General features: G+C 45.8%; 1 long non-coding RNA gene across 1 annotated transcript in view; it reads right to left on the bottom strand.

The window, feature by feature from the left end:
- Window positions 1-6340, bottom strand: part of LOC144164024 (uncharacterized) — a 61708-nt gene extending 55368 nt beyond the window's left edge. Inside the window, exons 1-2 of the long non-coding RNA XR_013321004.1 lie at window positions 6235-6340; window positions 5836-5930 (exon numbers count right to left, since the gene is read on the bottom strand). This is a non-coding gene — a long non-coding RNA (uncharacterized LOC144164024). The remainder of the gene's footprint in view (window positions 1-5835; window positions 5931-6234) is intronic.
- Window positions 6341-23704: the final 17364 nt, after the last annotated feature.

Genomic DNA, 23704 nt, shown 5'->3' with positions numbered 1-23704 from the left:
CTCACACCGCACACATTCGAAGAGCGCTCGCGCTGCCACGGCCAACCCTCCCCCCCTCACAATTTCGTGACGCTCTCCTCCTTTGCTTTCTTTCACTACCTCTAATCCTTCACTTAAAATCATTTACTCGGTTACGACGATGACGTGGCCAAGCACAGAGACGGCCGCCGAAGGACTGCACCCTCAAAGTACGTAATGTTCAAGCATACCGAGCTATATCTGCGACAAACGCTGATTACAAAATGCTTATGAAGCTTAAGGGGAAAAGTTTAAAACTGGTAATGCAGCATATTGTCGGTTCGCATCATACGTGTGGCATCAGCGGTCGTAACCTATTTACGAATATCCACAAGGCGAGGTTGAATGTTGCAATGCAATGCACTCTAGCATGGCGTTTCTCCATCGGGATCTGGAGAAAGCTTTGACTGTGTCTCTCACAGGATCCTGTTTTATGTTTGAGAGCACATAAACCTTGGTTGTGTCATTGGACGCGAAGGGGCGCTGCCGTATTGGAACTGTCATATCAGAAAAAAATGAAACCCTCGGTGAACTGCAGAATGGAATTAGGCAAGCCAGCCCACTGGATGATAATTTGTTCATGATAACACACTGTATTCAAATTGCGAAAGCGCAGAATAGACCATTATGGATAACGTTCTTGGACATTAAAGGAGCATATGATATCGCAAACAACTATGGATAACGCTAAAACTCCAGGAATTTGATGACGAGGTAATCCAGATCCTTATAGCGATATATAAGGATGATACTGTGCAGCTGGCAGAGGAAGCGCAGAGATGTGCACGGCAGGTCAATACTTGACGGGGACTAAAGATGCCCTTTGTTTATGCTTTACAAAATAAGGGCCAGAAAAAAAGTAGAAGAAAGTCAATTATGGTTAAGACTAACGCATATGTTCCAAGGATAAGTGGCGCAAAAGCGTATTTCGGGAATGTTATACGCGGACGGCATTGTTCTTTTAGTTGATCTTTTAGTTATGATATGCAACGGCTCATAAACATTTGCGGTCAGGAAGCCAAGGACCTCGGGTTAAATTTTGGCGCAGAAAAGCTGGGAATATTGGTTTTCAATGGCCTTAGCCTAGCACTTATGCAGTGTGAATCCAGCATGTCGAGTTTTCCATAGGCAAAGAATATAAATATTTCGCAGTGTGGATAAACGAAGGGGATAACTACTTAAGGACTTACGAGGAGCAACTTAAGGGTACGGGAAAGAGAAACGTAGCTGTAATAAACTCTAAAGCTCTGTGGGGGTATAAGAAATATCAAGAAGTGAAATGAATGCGGAAAGAAGTATTTGCTCCGGGTCTCACATTTCCTAATGCAGAAATCTGCTTAAAGTCAGACCGTCTAGCAGTCTTCGAAGTGTACCAGAGAACGGTAGGCAAATTCAGTACTCTGCTCAAAATCGGACGCTCTACCAGGCCCTCAAGAAAACCAGAGAACGGTAGGCCGTTTGACCTCAGGAACGCTTGACAAAACAACTAACGAAGCAGTGCAGGGTGACATGGGCAGGGCACCGTTTGAAGTTCAAGAAGGCCAGAGTAAAACGTGTTTTTAGAGGAGGGTGAGAGCAATAGATCAACGTAGGTGGACAGCTAAAGTTTTTAGGTACCTATACATGAAAAGTGTGGACACGAAGTGGTTACGGAAGACAAGAAGGCTAACAATAAAATATGGAAAGAGCAGTGTAGAATCCAAGACAGCCAAGGCAACTAAAGAGAGGCAAGGCGGATAGAAACCAATATATGCGAATAGAAAATGGAAGCTGAAACGTCTTTGAGATGTACAGGGCTGAGAAATTAGACACCAGAAAAAAAAATTTGTACGATAATTTCAAAGACAGTGCTTTGTGTTTTGAGGCTAGGGCAGGTTGCTTGAGAACTAAGAGTTTTGTGGAGCAGTATACACAAAATGATCAGGTATGCGTGGTCTGCGCAAAAAAATTAAATATCCGGCACATCGTGTTAGAATGCGAGGGTATCTAGCGAAATCCATCCACAATATTGAACGCAATTTTCCAAAAAAACCGCGAAAGAGTTTTAGTGCTCTGCTCTGGTATTTCGTTCTGGAATTCTATTCTGCCGTTTTCTCTTTTTCCGCAAGCTCTCTGGATGCCGTGTTGTATCGTAGGTCTTGTTTTAGCGCGAGGTGTTTTGTCACTTGCAGTATTCTCCCTGGGCCAGTTCGCCGTGTACAACTCCGGCTCTGTAGTTAAATATGACGAGTGGATTTGATGGCCTTCAGGCTTCGATGTGCTAGGCTAGACCATCGCAAACACGTTCTACGGAGACACTTGTCCGCGTGGTAACAGACCGCTACCTCATAAAACATTCGAGGCTAGCCACGAAAAAAAAATGAAAAACAATATGTCCTGACCATAAAAATGAGCAGTGCCTGGAGTTCACGTTTTGCACTTAGGAAGTGCTTGGAGAGTTCCTTTTGGCTTGAACTCCAAGCACTTAGGAAGTGCTTGGAGAGTTCCTTTTGGCTTTTGGCTTGACTCTTTCACCGGGCGTTTGTCTCCTGCTCCGCCCTTCGGGGCCGTCCCCGACGCGACACCACAATGGCGCAGCCGACTCTTGTGCACTCTTTCCCTAAAAGAGGTGTTTATAGTGCGGGAGCAAACAGACTGTGGCAGGTAACCACAGGAACTTTTCTCACACAACTGCGCTCACACATTATGCACATGAGCGGGCCACTAATGGTATGGTTCCCACAGCAAACATTATCATTCTGATTGGCATTGCCTATTTCGTAGTCAAGTCTTTAGAAAACGTGACATGTCGCCTTCATCATGCTTAATTCATTTTAAAGACCCGTCCTAATTGCCTTCCACATGGTGTGGTTTTTATAGGGTTCACAAAGTTTTATGTTGGGTCCTATGTGCGTGCAGCTGCCAAAAATGCGACGCCAGAGCGAAGTCGTGGTCACAGAGAAGTATGGCACCTGTTTGCTTCCCTTCAATCTGCGTTTCTAGCTGCCAGAAAGTTGTTCCTTCCCAACACAATTCTAGTCTGGACCATATAACAAAGCAGAATTATGGTTTTTATCTGGCAATCCTGCATTAACGAACAGAGCCGTTGTCAACCAGTGCTTCTGGATGTCATGACACTACCCTTTACAGGCGAAAGAATCTTGTGCATGCTTTTTCTGCTGCGACACCTTTAGGCGGAGGTTGAAAAAGAACTTGACGTGTTCTGGTGAGAGATGTGCGCGGGGGGAACAAATTAAGGTTTTGATTGATTTGATTAGAGTTTAATTTTTGCGCGAATAAACAACAAACAAATAACTTTCGCGCACAGCTCGATGGCATGCGTATCGAGCTGTGAAAAACATTTTTAATAAAGAAAAACTGGCGATACGGCGGCGAAAGGAAAGGAGAGGTAGTTCAATTTCTGCCGTTAGTGTAGATACGGTGACGTCATGGGAGTACGAACTATAAATAAACCCAGCGGCACGGTGTTGGAGAGACTCAAGGGGGTCATGAAGATAGGTTTGGCGCAGGCTCTAGATTGGGGAAGCATATTCCAGTCGAGTTCTCACAAGGGTTTTATAAGCTAACAATTTTGCATTTCTAGGTGCCTTATGTAGATGACGTTGCAGGAATCCCAACGTTTTATTTGCCGATGATATGAATTGGTGATATGCAAGCACTATGAAAGGTCGTTGCAGATTGTGACCCCCAGGTATTTAAATGGAATAACTGTTTCAACTAGAACGTTATTGATAGCATAAGGAAAAACAAGTGGAGACTGACGGAGGGTGAAGAATAATGCTTTGTATTTGTGAGGGTTAACTTCCATTAGCCAATCATCGCACCATTGTTTTACATTGTTAAGATCATTCTGTAGAGCTAATTGATCAGAAGCGTTACAAACGGTGTGGTAAATAACACAATCATCGGCAAACATTAGGATTTTACAGGATACGTGAGTTTGGAGGTCGTTAATAAATACAGAGAAAGAAAGCGGAGCCTGAACTGACCCCTGTGGGACACCGGATGTTACAGGGAGGGAAGTAGAGGTAGCAATGTTAATAAAGACATCTTGAGTGCGGTTACTTAAAAATTCAGAGGTCCAGTTTAGGACGGCGGGGTGTAGGTTTAACCGGGAAAGTTTCAACAGAAGGTTCTACTGGGATACTTTATCGAACGCTTTCGCCAAAGATGGCGTCAGTCTGCAGTCGTTAGAATCCAAGATAATATGCAAGTCGTGCGAAAGCATGGCCAGTTGAGTCTCGCACGAGAAACCTTAGCGAAACCCATAATGCACGAATTGGCAAAAGTTATTTGAATCGAGAAGGTCCAAGATCCGAGTGTAGATGACAGGTTCGATGATTTTGCATGTGATTCTGGTTAATGAAATGGGTCGATAATATGAGTGGTGACTCTCTACTAACTGATTAAGGTACTTGGGGTGTATTTCCGCGTTTCCAATCAGCAGGACGCTGACCCGTGGAAAGAGACAGCGAGTAAAGTAGGCACAAAAATATTGCAGAGATGTGTGGAGTGTTCTTTAGAAATTTCGAATTTAGGTTGTCGATACCTGATAATGAAGATAATTGAAGTTTATCAATGATTGCAAAAATTCAGTGTTCAACAAAAAGGATTGGTGGCATGGCAGTACTGGCTACAGTAGGCTCTGGTGGGAGTGGAACGTGCGTTTCTTTGTCAAAAACTGATGTAAACGCTCTATTAAACAAATCGGCACATTCCGAGTCAGCAGCTACGTTGCCTGCTTCCTTAGTAAGAGTAACAGTGCACGAGTGATTCGAATTTATGACCTGTCAAAATTTCCTAGGGTTACCATAAGCAATTTTCGTAAATCAGTGTGAAAAAAGAATGCGTAGCATTTAGTATTGCCATTAGGTAAGCTTTTTAAGCAGCATAATATTTTAACCATGCGTTGTCAATATTCTGCTGCTTTGGAGCAGCGCAACAGGCGTTTTTTTTTCAATATACGCCAGTAAACACATTTTATTCATTCTGTCATTCATTCGCCTTTTTCACTTTTATCGTGCACAGTCATTTTTTCTTGATACGCTTAAAAATAAAATCTGGTTGTCTGTTCAGGTAGTAAGTGCAAACAAACAACTTGAACAATCCCACCCACGAACTTTGACATCAAATTAGATATTTTTTAGAAACCACACAGCAAAGGTATGCTTAGCTACACAGGATAAAAAACAAAATCATTGTCGTAGACGCCACTAATACGTCATTTTTTTACTGATATGTATTACCGAAGATACAATATTCCATTGATTTCGTCTGCATTTATTGTGTTTTTCTATTATACAGTGCCAGTCTATTATATTATACCAGTCGTTTCATCACATCAGTCGTTTCGAAAATCTGTAAACATTCTCGCATACAATATTTTATCATTTCTAGAAGCCCAGGTCTTTATCAAATGTTAGTATTTTGCGTCTGCAGTCGAAAATACCAAGAAATTCACGAGCGCCGCATTTCAGCGTGCGCACGTGACCACGAAGCTCGCCGCGACTGGCCGACAGTTAACAAAATCAGGAAAATACACATGCTTTTAGAAACCATTTTTAGTGTTTCCTCTGTGCACGAAAACAGTCTGGTATATGTGGCAGGGATATACGCGTCCTCCAGTAATGAAATAAGTAGGCAGGACAAAGCAAGCAAAATTTTGAAATGCCTACAGCTGAAGTATGAAACGCGGTCAGTCGTGTAATTTTCGAAACATTGTTCGTTCATAAATATGTTTTTAGGTGTCTATCAGAGACACGTTATTAGAAGCTCTATGCAATTCTCGAAACCAATGGAAAAGATACGCTGACTTACCCGACAGACTGCGACTAGTAGTAACACCGCGAGGCTGGCTGATACTGCAGCGTGTATTGCTTTTACTGCAAGCACTTTTGGATTCTGAAATGAGTCTGAAAAAGAGAGAAAAAAAATTGGATTTTAGGTTCTCGCTGCAAAAAACAGACTACTGTTGTTTTGACGTTTACATTCTGAGACAAAACCTACACTATCCCAGAAGTGTTACAGGTGGTGGGATTGCATCTCCGAGAGATTTTACAGGGTCAAATAATGCATTATTAAAAATAATGTCTTTGAACTCGCAACGCCACAAAAGGGATCCCCAAAAATAAGCCATAGTTCAAGAACATATAGTTCAAGAACATAGAACATAGTTCAAGAGTTGAGCAAAAACGAGAATAAAAACGTTGTTTTTACCTTTCCCCCTATGTCATAAAGCCTAGTTAAACAGGTTCCGTTATAGTGGCATTGTAAAGTGCCGATGCCCGCCATGCTTGTGCACCGCCTTGATGTATTCCATATTGTCACGAAGACAAGGACATTGTATGGTTCGCGGCAATATTTTACTTGCAAAGTTTGAATATTTCAGGAGTTCCAACCATTCTTTCGACTGAGTATCTTTTGGCCGCTGAAGGCAAGGCACAGTTCTGATTAAAGCGCTAATGGGACAGGGGATTATGGTTCCTTACTTGTTATGGTTCCTTATTTATGGTTCCTTATTTATTTTGGTTCCTTACTTGGAACCATAATAAATATACCGAGGTCATTCATGTTTATTGCCTGCTGGTAACATACCTAGTATGTCATAGCACTGGTATTAAACTGTTTAGGGCATCTAACACGAACATTGTTCTTCTAAAATTTTTGAGAATTATATCACAAGGTCTTGCACGTGCATTTTAAATATTCACCCCCGACATCAAGCGCAAACTAGTGTTCTGTTTTTTTTCTACGGGCTGAGTCAGCAGAAAAGAAAACGTGGACTTTGCTCAAGGCCTCCCTTCGTGTTTCTGACATTCAGATAAGCATATGCGTCATCCTCCCTAGCGCAGCGAGCTCGAGTGTGCCAGGGATAAGCCTAGACCGGACGAATACGCGCTGTTTTATTTTAACAATGCGAAGTAAGTGTAATAGGTGTAGTACAAAAAAAATTACAGCTTCTAAAGCACACTACGCTTCTTTGAAAAAATGTAGCCGCCGGCCTTGTGGGCGCAGTGTACCTTATTAGAAGGATCCATGGCGCTAACGTACATGAACCGTGCTCATAAGCCCTGCAGTCGGTACTCTTTTGTTTGCCCAAAGAGTATAATTTCGGCCTAGCGTGCAAAAATATTTCTTTCTAGGCGGATTTGATCTCATCGATCCACTTTCGTTGATTATCCGAACAAAAAAACCATGCTCCCCACGAAATGCTACTCGCTTCAGTGAGGGCGTATCACTGTACCCATTCAAATATTTGAATCTTAGCATTACAGCACACAATAAGAACCCATTTTCGTCGAATGAATTCTGATGTACTTTTCCTGTTTAAAAAGAAATTCACCCCTAATTTGCGCTTTCCTCCCCACTCGTGCGGTTTTCTGTAGCCTTGCGGATGGATGTAAAATGACCTCGGCCTGTAGTGGCCCGAAGCCGAGGTCTTATTTTTGCTTTTCGTGTTAGTCCTGGCTTATTTGGTATGTGAAGTTGAATATTTAAAATTTCGCACGGTTTTACACGTTAAAGACGACTGGAATTCTACGGTGCGTAAATAAAGTTCTTCGAAAACATCTTTGGTGCTTCCTTAATTCCTGCTAAGGCATTGCTTCCTTAATCCCTGCTAAGGGGCCATGTTCTAACGCAAAAGTCTGCTCTAAACAGTTACACCGAATGACTGTGAGCTTTGAGTGTTTTTTAGCGCAAGAGTATGAACGGTTGCACAACGCGTGGCCACTTTTTGGTCAATTTTAACGTATTCAAGGTGTTCATCCGGGCGCTGACGGAAGTGCCCTTAGTCAGCATGGCCGTCGGCGGTGGCTATAAGATCAGTGCTCCCATCAGAATACATGGTTTTTCCCTTTACTTAGTGCCGGGCGTTTTCTGTACATGGCTGTTTCAGAGGCATCTACCTTCTGCTGTTACAATCGCGTAGGGGAGGAAACACAAGAGGAAACAAACGAAGTCACATTGATTAGTTAGCACGAGCTCTACGAAGGCAGCAAGGCCTTTATTAGATACATGTCACAAGCCTTGGCGGTTGAGGTGAAATGCAACTGCGTATTAAAGTTTGATATCTGTGAGAGATAGAATTCTTCTGCCAAGCTTTTTTCACAGGAATTTGAGTTTAAAGGGAAGAAGTCAAAGTTCATCGTTGTTCTAGTCGCAAATATAAGCTTGCAGTATATGCCTCGATCGAATTCTTGCCTCGAAATGTCTTGTAACATCGAGAAGGCAAACACGAGACACTGTTTTGGGCATGAACTACGCAATGTAACCAATTGTTGAGAGGTTTATATGTTCGTTTTTCTTTCTGTTCAGTGCTTGAAGGTGATCACATATATCACCCAAGTACTCCGGTTAAACCCTGTTTCCGATAAGGGGTGGGAGTCCAGTTTTAAAACGACGCAAAATAACAAGTGTTCTGAAAAAAGAGAGGCAGCAATAAACGCACAGATGAGTGAATTGTGACCACTGATTTTATTGATTCTGAGATATTGATTTTATCGATTTATAAGAAAAGGAACTGCGCGACAGTATCATACAAATCCCTTTGCGTCACACAAACAGGCCACGTGAAAAACTCCAGAACCAGCAGTAATGAAGAGAGTAGCGAGATTTCCTTATCCAACAGAACCACAGATCTGTGGCTGACACACTCGTCTTTGTATTAGAATATTTGCAACGCTTCCATGTTCTTCTTTGGGGTTGGAATAGATGTGTAAACAAAATAATTGTGTTTTCAAAACTTGGCGTGCACCCCGCCCTTTAAAGTGTCTTGCTAAGTGATGGAACGGTCGTCCTTTTGAAATAATGGCCAACTTCAGAATTGCTATAAACATACATCTTCCTGTTTGTCAACTATGCTTATGTTTACAGGGCGAAAGTATCTTCTATGCGACGTCTTCTGTACACTCAAAAATGAAGCTTATGTATGATAGGTCTGTCGTTATCACCTTTTTTCTTACCTTCACAGTTTCTGTTTCATCCTAGAACACACACTGACTCGCTGCAGCGCTTCAAATGCCGGCCATTTCCTAACAAAGAAGTCACCTCTGCCGCGCGTTACTTGAAACAGTTGAGCCGTAACATGGAGAGGAGTGGGTTCGAAACTAGCCCGAACACTCGGTATTGCCGAACACATCACCCGGCTAATGTATAATGCAGTCATTCTAGTTTGCAGAGGCAGCCAATTTCAATTTACCACAGCAATCATGCGCGCAGAATTCCAAAACAATGAATTAGGAATAATAGAAAAATGTATTTTAAGCTATCGACATTTCTCATAGAAGCCTTTTCGTCATAAGCGCATGCCAATGGTCTATGCATGAGCACTGACACCAACACGACGCCAGCTCAACAACTCCAGTCGTTGAAAAGATTATTTGGCTCAAGAGGCTAGAACGAATACTATTATAGGGAACGCATGAATGAGGAATTGGTTCAACGGTAAACATTCTAAAGACCTTATTTAAGGACCGCTTTCAGGCAGATGGAGCAGCACCAAAACATTCGGTGTTTTATTTAAGTCTTCACAAAGCTTACGGAAAGATTGGAGTTTCTTCGGCTTTGAAGACATATTCACCGTGCTCCGATAGACAAAAAAGGCCTTCGCCATGAAAGATTTTGAACTAGATGGCATGCTTCCTTTTAACGGCACAACTCGCCTCTGGGTCCGGCCGTTTAGTAAAATCACAACTACAAGAATAACTTTCCCACAAATGGGTACTGCTTAAAATATTCCCAACCCTGTCCATTTTGTGGCGGAAGAAGAGAGTGGTTTGCTAGAATAAAAGTGACAAAGAGTTATTTGGGGTAGGCTAAGGCACATCAACAACTCCTTTTTGGCATTTTTTATAAAAGTTGAAGACGCATTTCCCCTTACCGTATCCAATATCTTTGCTTTTTCCGGCACGTGAAACGCCTGTAAGGTATTGTTAAAAAGCCAAAGATTCTTTTCTTTCTCTTGCATTGTCATTTCAACAGTTGTATCAAGCACAGTGTGTATAAGGAGTCGTTCTCTTAAACACCCTAAAACGTTCATAGGTCTGTGTTCCCAGCACGTAGATCAATAATGTCAGCGCAAGCTAATGCCTCAATTTGCCAAACTGGTTTCCCCGGGCTTATTTACCCGCAAACAGCCTTCGTCCGCCTACCGTTTGTAATCACAACCTATCGTTTCGGTGGGTAGCCTCTTCTGGTGCTTGGGCTGCAGCTCTCGGAAAAAAAGCTCCCTCGCTCTTTCAAACGATCCATCTGTGATGATGTGGCTGAAAGGCGAATAGTTGGAAACACCCAAGCAGCAAGAACCCCGGGCAATTCCCAATGATGTATGCGCCGGCGAGCCAGAACTGGAGAAAGAAGTCGGGCGTGCACAGCTTGCGGAGAATGTGCTGGAACGGGTGTGGGTGTAAGCAGTACCATCAGTGAAGGCGCCAGTGCAGGGTCAGACCGCCGGTTTGTGACACGGCCCGACAGGCTCGGCATCCCTCTCGGTGTCGATTGTGGGCGTGACCCTCCATTCGAGTTTGCCAGTGGCCGGTGGTGCTCGCAGCTTTTTGCCAAAGCTGCCAAAGCTACAAGGCTGCGTTCGAGTTTGCCGAAGCTTGGAAGACCGGTGTTCCTAGGAGCTTCGTGCGTCTTTTACGCTCTAATAGAAACCACTTCAACGTAAAAGGGAGATCACACGTCGTTGCAGCCACGTTTAAGCTATTTTTATTCGACGTATTTACGGTGTAAATGCGCCACGTATCCGCAGAAATCCTTGCCTAATATTGAAAGCGTATAAGACGTTGGTCCCCAATTCCCGACCGGAATTCTAGCAAAACCTTTCATTGCAGTATAGAGGCGTACTTTAGTTACGATGAGTTTGTGTAATATTTTACTTCTTCTCTTGCATCAGACGTTATCGTTCAATAGAATGGTGTAAAGCTCGGCTTACTCAGAATATTTTGCCCCCCCACCCCCCACTGGTTATATTTTAAGTGCTTTACCATGGGCACAACTTTGGCTGTTTCGCTCCGAAACTTTGAACATGACAAGAGCTACGATGGTGATAAATCTGGTTCACAACCGGGTCATAGCTGCATGTGGTAATGTAGTAAAAATTTGTTGTACTTACCCATTCTGTCCAATATCTCCCCTAAGAAACCGGTGAAATTACCGAAATTAGCTTTCTCTGGAAGGACAGATAAACGTAGCTGTGTGTAAATATTTTGTTAAAAATTGACGTTTCAAGGGTTTGAAAATCACCAATATTTTCCCTATCACCGTGCCGCTTGTGTTAGCAAAATACAGGGGTGGGCGTTTCCATACGTTTATGCTTAGGCTTCGCTATGTTGGTATCGAACCCCGTCAAGGGCTCGGGATGTCAGCATCATATCTTTGTCGAACCATCGTGTCATAGTCGTCACGTTACTATAACACCGGGACGTTTACACATTTCTTATGCCTCGCTTACGCCTCGGGCTGGAACGATTCGTAACGCGTACTACAAAACACCGGGACACTCGTTTAGGCCTAGCACTGCAAAGCTTCGTAACGTGTACTAAAGAAACACTGGGACACTCGTTTACGCCTCGCGCTGGAATGCTTCATAACGCGTACTAAAATTGCCGAGACACTCGTTTACCCCTCGCGCTAGACCTCTGCTTCCTGATTCAAAGACGCGAGACTTTTACAGCACATTTGTATATCTGTACCCCTCAACAGTTTTATTTCCGTTGGCAAAAATGACAAAGCGTTAATAATACACTCATACACTGCAGGCTTCGCCCATCCCCAGGTTTTACTTCCGTGGGGTTGGCCCGGGATTTTTAATTGGCAGAGTCTTGGCCTTTTAGGTAAAGGTTTGGGCCGCACTAGCTTGAAACGGTGGCGCTAGTTACTCTCCACCCACCGAGACACAAGACCAGTTCACTTTTTGAAATACAAGGGCCTCATAAATCCTGCTTTTTACAAAAGGCGCTAACACATATAGGAAATCAAACAAAGTGCCGTTGAAATCTTCAGCGGCGTTTTAATCCTGCCGACTTCTTTCGTTTTTTGTAACACTATTAGGGGAGTACCAGTGAACATCGCGCACAGGTTCGGCGCCGTTGGTGGATGGTTTTTGGTAGTCTGCTTCAACCCCATTCTGCCCCACTCTTGTTGCATGGCACCCATGGTCTTTCTTAACGTGAGCTAATCTCCCACGCCACGCATAGCGTGCATCTTACAAACAGTTTAGCAGGACAAGAGCGGTGATAACATCTCAAGGCATGTGGAAATTCACCATTAAATAGGGAAACACGGAGGCCGGAGTATTGGTGAGCGAGTGCCTGAAGCGACTCACGGACCGATGGAAGAGGGTTTGTTGAAGTAAGGAGGTTGATATGGGGGAGTTCTTTTTATTTATCAGCAAAAAGCGTGAGTTTGACAAAAGCAAGTAGGCTATGAAACAAGAACAAATTTTCTGAGTGGGATTGGGGACGTTAGTGGAGCCTGATATGAAGATAGGAAACGCGACAGCCGAGACACGTGCTTGTGGTAAAAAGAATAATCTAAAATATGGATCTCGAGTGAGATGAGTGCGAGAAAAAAGCAGCTTTCTCACACAGCTCTTTAGAACCTCATATCATAGCAAACGCGTTGTATCAAGTCGAAACTTTATCGCTGATCACACTCTTTCATTTCCATGTGCACGCCAAAGGAACCGAGAGTGCTACAACAAACCTCCATTTAGCTGGTCTTTAATACCCTACTAGGAAGCCTGGAATTGTCTGCACTTCAGATCCCACCTCACTGGCGAGCAACGCCTAAGCCCACCAGCAAACCGTATCCGTGCTTCATAGGCTACTGAGACCATTTGAACACTCCTGCCCAGATCCGCATCCATAACGTCGCCCAGCGTTTCCGCATAATTTTTAAGTTTATTAAACCTAATCTTTCCAAACTTCTGAAATCTGACACACCTACTGTCCATCGAATTCCGGGGAACACATTCCCTCACCCCACCGGGCTTCTCTACCTCAATGGAAACCAATATCCCATGGAAAGTAAATTTGGTCTCGTCCAGGCACCCTAACCCCAATCACTGTCGGGTCTGTCCACAATCATGCCATCTCTTCTTTTTCACTTCCTTTTCCAATTCCGTGATGTGGGTGATCTTGACGACCAGCGCTAATCTTAACGCGAACCAGCTACTGTCCTCAGGGCAAGGTTACATAGGCACCAGGACTGAGTAATCACACATTCCACAGCGAGAAAAAGTTGTGCACTAATGATTTCAAAATTTTATTTTTATAAAGAATGTTTACACAAAAAATTGTCACTTTATGAGAAGCGGCTTCAATCTGTCCCCTCGCTGTGGGTGCGGCAAGATTCCTTCTATACTACCTTGCTGGCAGGTGCATTTGAGTTCCCCATGTTTTTTGGATACATCACACAAACCGCTTGAGGTAATGACGAGCAAAAAATGGTATCTTATATACGACATTCCAGGGCAAGTGAAAATTTGCGGAGGTGCCGTAGCATCCACGTAACCTTTGATTGAATGGTTTCATTCTGCATTTATACAGCCTTGTACACATCACCTCCTAACTTAAAAGGGGCTGAAAAAAAGAGGAAATCTTGCTATCACGAACAATACTTGGTTGGCGAAGTTGCTGCAGTTGTTCATTGCGGGTTCATAGTTAAGCTTCAGTATCACTGTAAATTTACATAGTTCCGGTTCTAGTAATCGTCGGCAGATGCATGCAAGATGTCGTCGTCTCCGCGGCGAGTGGTGGATGCAAAGTCATTCTGAGCATTGTAGATATCCACCAGAATATCGGCATCCACTCAACGCAGTGGAGGCGATCAAAAACACAGTGAGCAATTTGAACGCTGCTATAAATAGATAAGGAATATTTACTCTTGCTTCTACAAAACAAATGGCAATTTTGTTGGTTTGGACGAAGCTGTTTGTTTACTTCAAAAAATAAAAGTTTCCTTTGGAGATTGCTGTCATTTCCCAACATGTCCGCGCGTAAAACGGGTTTGATGGATCGCGGTAGCGCCTCTGTTATCGCGATGGCACCACGTAAGGATCACGTGGGCGATATTTGGCATTTTCTATGCTTTTTGTAGTCTACATCGTTGCTTCATTTGAAATAAAGTCCCTTCTCATCGCGCCGTCTTCGGAACAGAGTGTAGAGTCTTTTATGCCTGTTTCTGTGAGAACATGCAAGCATAGGCAGTTGAAACCATCTTAATCGCTATATGTTGTGAATACTAAGAAGCTCAAATTACTTATTTGGAGTGAGACCTCGCAGTTGCGAAGTAATAATGGGATTTATCTTGGCTTTCTACTACATTTGCTCCCCGGTGCCTTGATGTACGAGCGGGTCCTTTTTTGGGCCCCTTTGCTTTCCCAAGTAAGCATTATTTTTACAGTTTGCGTGCTGCCCATTGCTACCAATGTCACGAGTTTCCTCCCTGCGTGGTGCACAAAAATAATACAAGCACCGAGTTTTTCTGACTGTTCGCTACCTTCCGAATTCGCACCACCGGCAAGCAACTCTTCGACGAACCAGCTTCCCCATTGTTCTTTGGAATTGGGTGGGGAGCCCGTATAAGTGAGGCACGATGAGCTGATTGGCGGAACTGGTCGCGCAGTAGCGCTTTTTACTGCATATATATATGTGTGTAACCAATTTGGTTATGCCTATTCGGTTAAGGGAAATTTTGGTTTACTTACATCTGCCAGGCTGGCTAATTACACGAATGGCAGAGGCGGTGGCCCTAAGCCGAACGCAGGCTATCGGGTTTGCATAGTAAAAATTCCGCGGTTTATTGTGGCCCGGCGCCACCGTATAATTTCAACGCCATCGGAAGTTTACAGAAGTTTAGACAACGCTTCTGGGGTCGAGGATAGGTACATAGAGCTACAGCGTTTCCTTTGCAGCGGGAATCGCTAACACCAAGCAATGTGGGCTCATTGCGCTTCTCTGAACGGCCCAAATCGACGGACTCGGGCCCTCCATGAAATACAAGCCTACCTGCACATGCATGGAGGAAAAAACTTTGCACATCTGTGCCGACTCCATGGAGGCTGTTAATGGGGCAGGACCATTGCGAGCAGTCAAGCTCTCTTTGAAAAAAAAATACCAGTACTAGCCAGGCCGGGAAAGGCCCTGCAACCAATTAAACGCGGCTTCGGCAGATGTTGAAGGCGTCTTGTGGACTCAATCGAGATAGAAAAAGGAGAATTCAAGACCACTCAGAGGACTCTTCTTCCAAGGTTTCAGTATACCAAAAACATAGCTCGCACTTACCAAGCGTACTCTGTGACCACAAATGCTCCCAAAAGCTTACTTCCCATCAACCATTCAAAAGGATTTGACAAAAAGCCCCGAAGTGTATAATTCAAAGTCTAGAGAGTATTCATTCGCTTCCAACACCGCGGAAAGTACAATGTCACAGCGCTGTCCATCCACAGGGTCCAAGCGGTATCTTTCTCCCACCAGGCCAGCTGGTTTACCAATAATATAGCTGCTGAGCAAACACGTGGGCATAGCATGGATCCAATTCAATGGAGATTTTCAGTCGAATGAAAGCAGCAATGAAATGAAAGCAGCAAATCGACGCCTACATTGCGATTCCGCACAACGGGAAAAAAATTAGCGGTGGCTTAGTTCGACTATGCCCTGATATACGTAGCGTGAGCCAAGCTTCAGTTGGTTATTCTTAGCTTTCCTTGTTTTCTAGCATTAACATTATTGTAATAGTTACTGCTGCTTCAATACCACACACACGGAATACGCATTATGTGACACAATGTATGTTCATCCAGTGGCTTTGGGGCAGCGTCACCAATCGCCCCAGAGCTAAGCTGGCTCCACAGGCGCACGCTGGTGTCGCTGCGACGCACCAGCCATCGGTTTTACACTCGGCCACCCCTCGTGTGATTATCAAATGGGCTGGGCCGCCACGTGTGCAACGATGGTCGGCGAAGACGCTGGGCTCGTGCGGTGTGTGAGAGACGCCGGGCAACTAGCAACGTTCTGTGCGCAGTGTGACGTTAGTTGTCCTCGCGCATGCGGAGCATGGCTCTCCAGGAGTGTGATGCTCCGGTTTCTCAACCTGACACTGGGTTCACAGTGGGCATGAGGAGATGGAGGCACGGACACATGGAAGTTTTGACATGGAATTTAATAGGATCAACTGGCTCGATCTCGCTTACGGCTCGGCGTCACTGGGCTGCTTCGCCGTGATGTGGCGCGGACTTGTAGGAGGGACCTGACGATCGCGGCGGTGGCAAGGGTTCGAACGAAGGGTCCGCCGCCATGAGGCTGCTGCTGCGTGGGCTCGAACGAAGAGGTGGCTTCCGCAGCGATGAGGCTTTTACGTCTCGGGCTCGAACAAAGGGCCGCTGTGATGAGGCTGCTTTGAATCGGTCTCGTGCTATGGCTGGACGTCAGTTGGCTGAATGTGGAGACGGATGGTCAGACGTCGCACTCGAGCGAAGGCCAGACTCCGGAGTCCTAAGCTTTCCCGCCCTCTGCATACCGCATCTTGCATCTCGTCCTGTCCGCTACCCAGATCGTTCTCCCGTCAGACGTCGCACCCGAGTGGCGGCTAGACCCCGGGGCCCAAAGCCCTCTTGTCTTCGGCCTAACGCATCTCGCGACTCGTCTCGTCCGCCGTTCCTCAATCTGAGTGCCTGGATCTGATCGCCTGGCCTTGCTCTGACTGCGTGGGTCTGACTGATCTCGCCCTCCGGTAGGTCTCCTCGTTTATTACCTTTCGTCGTTCTTTCACTCCTTCTCCCACGCCGTCAATGACCGCTGTCCCCTCATATCCAGCTGGGGCACAATGAGCAACTTTTGTTTTCACAAAAAGAGTTCCAACCAGGGGGGTTCGACCGGCGCCTCCAAGACGGTACCATGGCGCCCTTTGCTGTGCGAGCCATTGGCGCTTCACAACGCGCTCACCTCTCCGAGACTTCTTGAAATTCCCATTCCTGGCCAGGAGACGCCATCCACATGTCGCGCTCGACAGGTTTTCGGAAGGTTCCCGTCGCCGATGTTTAGAAGTTCAATTCACACGCGCACACACATACACGGCCCTATAGTACAACATTCGGCCCAGCGATAGTCTCTTTTAGCTTTGGTTCCCGCGATTGGGGGTGCTGCTGGATGACACCGTACCTTGCATGACATGACACCTTGCACAATTTTTTGAGGGCAACCACCCACCAAAGTCTTTTCGATGAACACGAGCCGTCACATCCGCTCCTTATTAAAAGGATTGTTCAGCGAACATAACAGTTCACTGTGTTCACACTAACACATGCGCATGGCCTGCTCGGAAAAGCATGTCCCGAATGTCACTCTTGCATCTTCCCAGCATGAATCAGGAGTAGAATTTCACAAGGATTTATCAAGGTCTGTACGCCTCGAGGGCAGATGTTGGGATTATTCACACTATGTGTAGTTCTCAAACAAACAATAAAAAATACAATACTTACAAGAGCAAAGGGAAGGTGGAACGCAAACAAAGAAATCGACCTTCCTGCTCAAACTCTCTTTGACTCTTTAAATGCGCCCCACAGGCGTTTCCATCAAGCCCTCGTTCATACTCTCCTCGGCTCTGTGACTGCACCTCACAGTCTTCTGCCTCATCTTTGCCCCTTCGTCTGTTTCGTTCCAGCCCTTCCAAACTACTGACTCACGAGGTATATCTCGACGCTCTATTTCTCTATCTCCCATTCGAACCTTTCTCTCTCTCTTTGCGTTTGGGCTTCCGCCGTCTCTCTACGCTGTGCTATATCCGACTGTACGAAGTCGAGCAACTTTTCTTTCAATCCGAAAATTGATCAGTGAAAGCTGCCCTACAACGCGGTACGATCCTCTCTATTGGGGGGACATTTAGGGCCTATCGCGTCCTTTAACTGCATGCACACTACGTAAATGCGGTCCTCTAATCTAAATTGAACCTCCCTAGTTCTGGTGTCATGCGGGTTTTTGAAAACACTCCCGCCAAAAAGGGGTGTGCACTAGATTGGGCTCCTTCTTCGTTAAAACCGAGTAACTCCCTCAACCTGCTCTCGCTGGTGTTATAATCCAGCTTTTGCCCAATGATTTAGGTGTGTACCCCACTTCTGACACCAATGTGATTGTGGGGATTCTCAACGTGACCATGCCTCTACACTGGCCATGAGGTGATGGAGGCACAAACACATAGAAGTTTTTACATGGAATTTAATACGATCAACTGGCTCGATCTCGCTTGTGGCTCGGCATCGCTGGGATGCTTCGGCGCGATGCGCCACGGGCTTGTAGGAAGGGCCTGCCGTTCGCCGCCGTGGCTCGGGCTCGAACGAAGGGTTCACCGCGATGAGGTTGCTCTGACTCGGACTCGTACGATGGTTGGACTTCAGTTCCCTAAGTCTGGAGACGGGTGATCAGACGCCGCACTCAAGGGATGGCTAGACTCCGGAGTTCTAAGCTCCCCTGCCTTCTATCTACCGCTTCTTGCGTCTCGTCGCGTCCGCACCCCAGATCGCTCGCCCTTCAGACGTCACACCCGAGTGATGGCTAGACTCGGGGGCCCGAAGCCAACCTGTCTTCAGCCTAACGCGTGTCGCGACTCATCTCCTATGACTCCGGATCGCTTTCCGTGATCTGACTGAGTGGAGGTGACTCATCTCGCCCTGTGGTCCGCCTCCTCTTAATATCTTTCGCGTTCTTCAACACCTCCTCCAACGTCGTCATTGACCGCTGTCCCCTAGTGTCCGGCGTGGCAGGATGAGCCGCGTAGGTTGTCACAAGAGAAGTTCTCTTTACCAGGGGGGTTCGAGTAGCGTCTCCAAGATGGTACCAAGGTGGGCTTTTTACTGTGAGTCATTGGCGCTTCACAACGCGCTCCCCTCTCCGTCACTTCTCGAAATTCCCATTGCTGGCCCGGGGACGCCGTTCCCATAGCTCGCTCGGCCATTTTTCGGAAGGGTCCCGTCGCTTATGTTCCATCACCTATCCTTAGAATTTCCATGCACACACGTTAACACACATACACGGCCTTGTACAAGATTAGAAGCAGCGATAGTCTCTTTTAGCGCCGATTTCGGGATTGGTGGTTCTACCGGGTGACATTGTACCAGTATGGGATCATGCACAGTTTTTTGAGGCCAACCATCCGTTGAAGGCTTTTCGTCGCACACCAGCCGTCACAGGAGTCACGCGAAACTGCTCAACCTCTAGCATTGTATCTCAGGCTACACGAAAGGAGCAGGAGATGCACATGCAGTTGTTTTCTGCGATCCTGTGGAGCACGATGTCGGGAAGAGCCTTCGCACGCTCACTTTGCTGTACTCGAATCAAATCATCTGGAACACATTCTGGCCCAGGCGTATTCGCATGGCTCAAGATATTTATTATAGGATCCTCATCATACACAGCACCATTACTGAGAAATGGTCTATGTTGGAGTGAGTGCATACAGCCGGCTGTGCTCTAGGCTAGCCGGCTGTCCTTCTAGCGGTCGACGAACGCGTTGGCCTCAGGCGGTACTAACTCAGAAGTGAATGGTGTCATACAATGTATCTGCCGGGATGACATTATCTGTTCAAGGATGAGCAGGTCTATGACCACCTCGATGTGTCCGGGAAGGGGCATCCTCGTTCAAGGGAAGGACGCGTGTTGTCGACCTTTCTGCACAGAAGAAACTGAATTTGCTCACCCAGTGGCTGGGGCAAGTATCGTCTGCATAAAATACTATGCGCTAGTCGGTATACGTGCAGCACTACAAAGCAGGCCTATACACAGTCTCGAAAAAGCTGAACGACACATACCGCAACCCCAAAGTCATTCAAGACACCCCATGAAGCAGCTGAAAGACTTCCCGAAAATACCCTACAAGTACAATGTGAAGCATCGAGAACTAGTCGATCTCCTCGAACACGATGCATCGAGGTCTTACCTATACGTGGATAAGTTACCGTACTTTGACACAGGAGGAGGTGTAAACGCCATCGTTGCGAAGCTACTATGTGGCAGAAAGGAGAAGTAATGGTCGGCGAGCGGGAAATACCGAAAGGCCAATCCCACCGCCTTCCCACCATCTGAGGATGAGTGGTCGCCACGTTCAGCAGCAAAATGATGAACCACAGCTACCGTCACTGTTCTTCGTCCTTGTGTCTCCAAGTAGAAAAAGGCAGTCCTCCCGGAAATTTGCATTACTACCATGAGCTAGAGCAGTATCAGTGTCTAAACATCACCGCAGCAGCGTGTCAGGTTGACTCGTCTGTGGATCATTGCAAGCAAGGACAACATCTCCTTCAGCATAGAGAACTTCGCTATGTGGAAGAAACCGCAAGGGCTGTGGAAGGAGCAAAAGATGAATGATTTAGGAGTACATGAGCTTCCTATCCATTCCACATTCCCAACGCAGGCATCGATATCTTTAAACTATAGGCACTTGATGCTCGCCAAAGTGGTGGAATGGCCATCGTGAGACGCCGGCCAGTGATGGTGACGTGGTTAACCATCTGAAAACCATACATCGACGTAATTGGGGAGATGGACACTTCAAGCTTCATAAATGTGCTCTTAAGATTTGGAAACACTTCTCAGCAAAAAAGGCTGTTGTAGATATTCCATTCTTCACGCGGGTTTCACTGGGAGGAGTTTGGAAGATAATATTGCATTTCTCGTGGGAGTCGGGACTCTAAGTTGCTTGAGACACCCCAAAATAGTCGCACACACGAAGTGCTTACTACCGTCATGGCAGAGGATTCACTTTTTATAAAGCAAGGCTTCTCGTTACCATTTCTTAAGATTCAGAAGGGGCCGTAATTTGCGCCCCCCCCCCCCCCCGCAATCCTAACGCAGAGGCTGGAACGTTCCACTTCGGCTTTGGGGAAGCTAAAACTAATCAGTTCTGATGAAAGTGGCAGCCAATACAAATCTTCGCGGTGGAGTGCAAAAATGAATGGAGAAAAAAGTATTTTATTCCCTGCAACATCTGAGATAATGGCAGGTCGCCAGGTCCGATGTGAAATTAGGAGACTGCCTTACTCAAGCACCAGCAATTTGGCTGACCATATATGCCGTCGCGGTCGTCCCTCCGAACAAACTGATTGCCGACGGGCACAGTCACAAGGTTGAAGTCAAGGCGTCAAAAACGCGATCATTAAGATGCTCATCCTACCTATATCGCTATAATACTATTGTGGCGCCAACGAATATGTTCGCCCGACATGAAACAACCTGCTCATCGCCATTCAGGGAAGCAGATTATTCCATGGGTCACGCAAAAAACCCAAACTTGAGCCGCCTTCTGTCCGACTGTTGGCTGTCCTCTGGTGAATACGACCCCACTCCTGGTAATTCGAACCAGGGCGGGCAGACTCCACTTCAGATACGATGAGCCGAAGTGTGGCAGTGGCCGCGCACTAGTGATTTTCTACGGCCAGCACTGTATGCGTGTAAAACAAGTTGTTTATTGGTATTCAAAGTAGTAAAAGTTTGGTTTACACTCATATGTTTGTCCCGTTTACAACGGGGATGGCAGGCGTGCTTGGCGTACGTCGAGCGCAACCTGTAGCGCCTGCATAGTAGGGGTCTGGGTTTACTGTATTTTAGTGCAATTTTGCACCTCCAAATTAGTGTGGAGTTGGTGAGGTATCCCCTTCTGAAGTGAATGGTATCATCTGGTCATGTCTATTCGTATTGATGTAGTCCCAAAGCGAGAAGATATTCTTGGGAAAATCGCAGATGGGTAATATAGCGATTACCTTCCTTCACAATCTACGCAAAAGGGCCGCAGCTGAACTATCGTGGCCACTTCTAATCTTAGCTAATGAGTCTTACGAAGGCAATATACAGCCAGTTCAAGGAAAGGGGGTGCACTGTGTGACCGAATCATGGAAGTAAGATCAGTTACAATATTTTGAAGCCTTAATCCCAAATACAACGACCTGATGTCTTTCCAATGCTGATCACATCTACAAGGTGTTTTACAAACGCGGTATCCCTGTACATTTCGGTGCGATTAAGCCTCAATTCAAAGGTTGTCTACACGGCATTATAGTAGCAAGCGTTTTTGTGAGTAACTAAGGCACGGCTACACGACTTCGGTCAGCGAAAGCGCCATCTAGGTGATCGTTGCGCTCAACAAGGCAGCAGCGCCCAGTGCTACTTTGGTTGGGTGATCTGCTCAATGTCAGGTTTAATTATGCGAAGATGACTATTTCGCACGAAGCGATATTACCCGTAAGAAGGTTGTGTATCTACAAGTAAAACAGCGTGGCATAAGGTAGACAGGCAGAACTTTTTTTGTTAGGGGCACGCGGCGACAAGAATACTATAAAAGCAGAACACTTTTTAAAGATACACTGCGTTTTAAGACACTGCAATACAGCAATGCCTTGCAGCCAAGCCCACCGATTTACGAGAATCTGCTCAACCCAAACCCACTTTGAGACTCAAACTGTCGAGAACTCAAGACCGCCCTCCTGAAAAAAAAATACCCGGAAAAAGTTATCGACGACGCTATTGTGCGATCCAACCATTTAAACCGTAACGAAATCTGTAAGAAAAAAGGCCCGAACGGTAACCCGCCAAGTAACTTAGTTTTAACCAACTCATCCTCCGCTCCAATAGTGTCAACCGTACTAAAGAAACATCACAATATCGTAATGCAAAGTGACCGCTTAAAAAGCATATTCCCCGAACCACCACGTGTTGCCTACCGCCGTAATAAGAATTTAGGTGACTTTCTTACTAACTCTCGTATCAACCGACCGGAAACTACTGGCAGCATGCCCTGTAATAAACCCCGATGTAAAGTATGCCCACACATGACCACTACACACCGTGCCACCAGCACGGCTTCAGACTACTACGTAAATATATAAGGCAACGTTAACTGTGACTCCGCTAATGTCGTATACCTTATAGAGTGCACTGTTTGTAGGCAACAATATATCGGCCAAACTGAAACGCCCTTTCGAGTACGGTTCAATAATCACCGCTCTCATTCTAAAAGCTTCCCGTATTTGCCCCTGTGAAGACATGTGAACCGTCCCGGGCACGCATTTGAACATCTTAAAGCAACGATTTTAGAATCCGCCTTCAAAACGCACAATGACTGCGAGGTTCGGGAATCTTATCTCATTTATAGGTTTGGGTCAGCCACACTTGGGATTAATGAAAGTTACGGAAAACTAACGTGCTTATCCCTCGGTTAAAATTGGCGGCCTCATAATTTTTACAACTATGTTCATTAATTCTACCCTTGATTTTCCCATCACAATTCGCTGAAACTCTCCAAATACAGCAGCTTTATTGGCCTAATGCGGCAAAACAATGCCATTTGTGCTGGGGAAGCACGCCTCGTTCCAACCACCACTTAAGAATGTTTAACCCTTTGTGATCTATTCATGTTTAACCCTCTGTATCCCTACCTATTTCCTGTTCAGTTGCTAGCTTCTGTGAAATGCTCTTTTGCGCCCCGTATCTATTCTCTTCATCCGCGGGGGGAACACCCATCTTCGCTTCCGCCCCAACCAGTCTCCCCAGCCAATGAATACCTTACTGTATACTCTTCCCTTTCATTTGAAACCGCGATTGTCCAGTTTCCCGCATTGTGTAAACTTGCTGCTCACGCCGCATACCTTTCCCCGTCATGGTGCAACCTTGAACGCTGTTTTGTTAACGAGACACCTTTC

Source organism: Haemaphysalis longicornis, unplaced genomic scaffold (assembly GCF_048455015.1).
Source record: "Haemaphysalis longicornis isolate Haplotype H1 unplaced genomic scaffold, Haemaphysalis longicornis Haplotype H1 scaffold_13, whole genome shotgun sequence".
Taxonomy (NCBI): domain Eukaryota; kingdom Metazoa; phylum Arthropoda; class Arachnida; order Ixodida; family Ixodidae; genus Haemaphysalis; species Haemaphysalis longicornis.
This window is presented reverse-complemented; position numbering and strand designations above follow the sequence as displayed.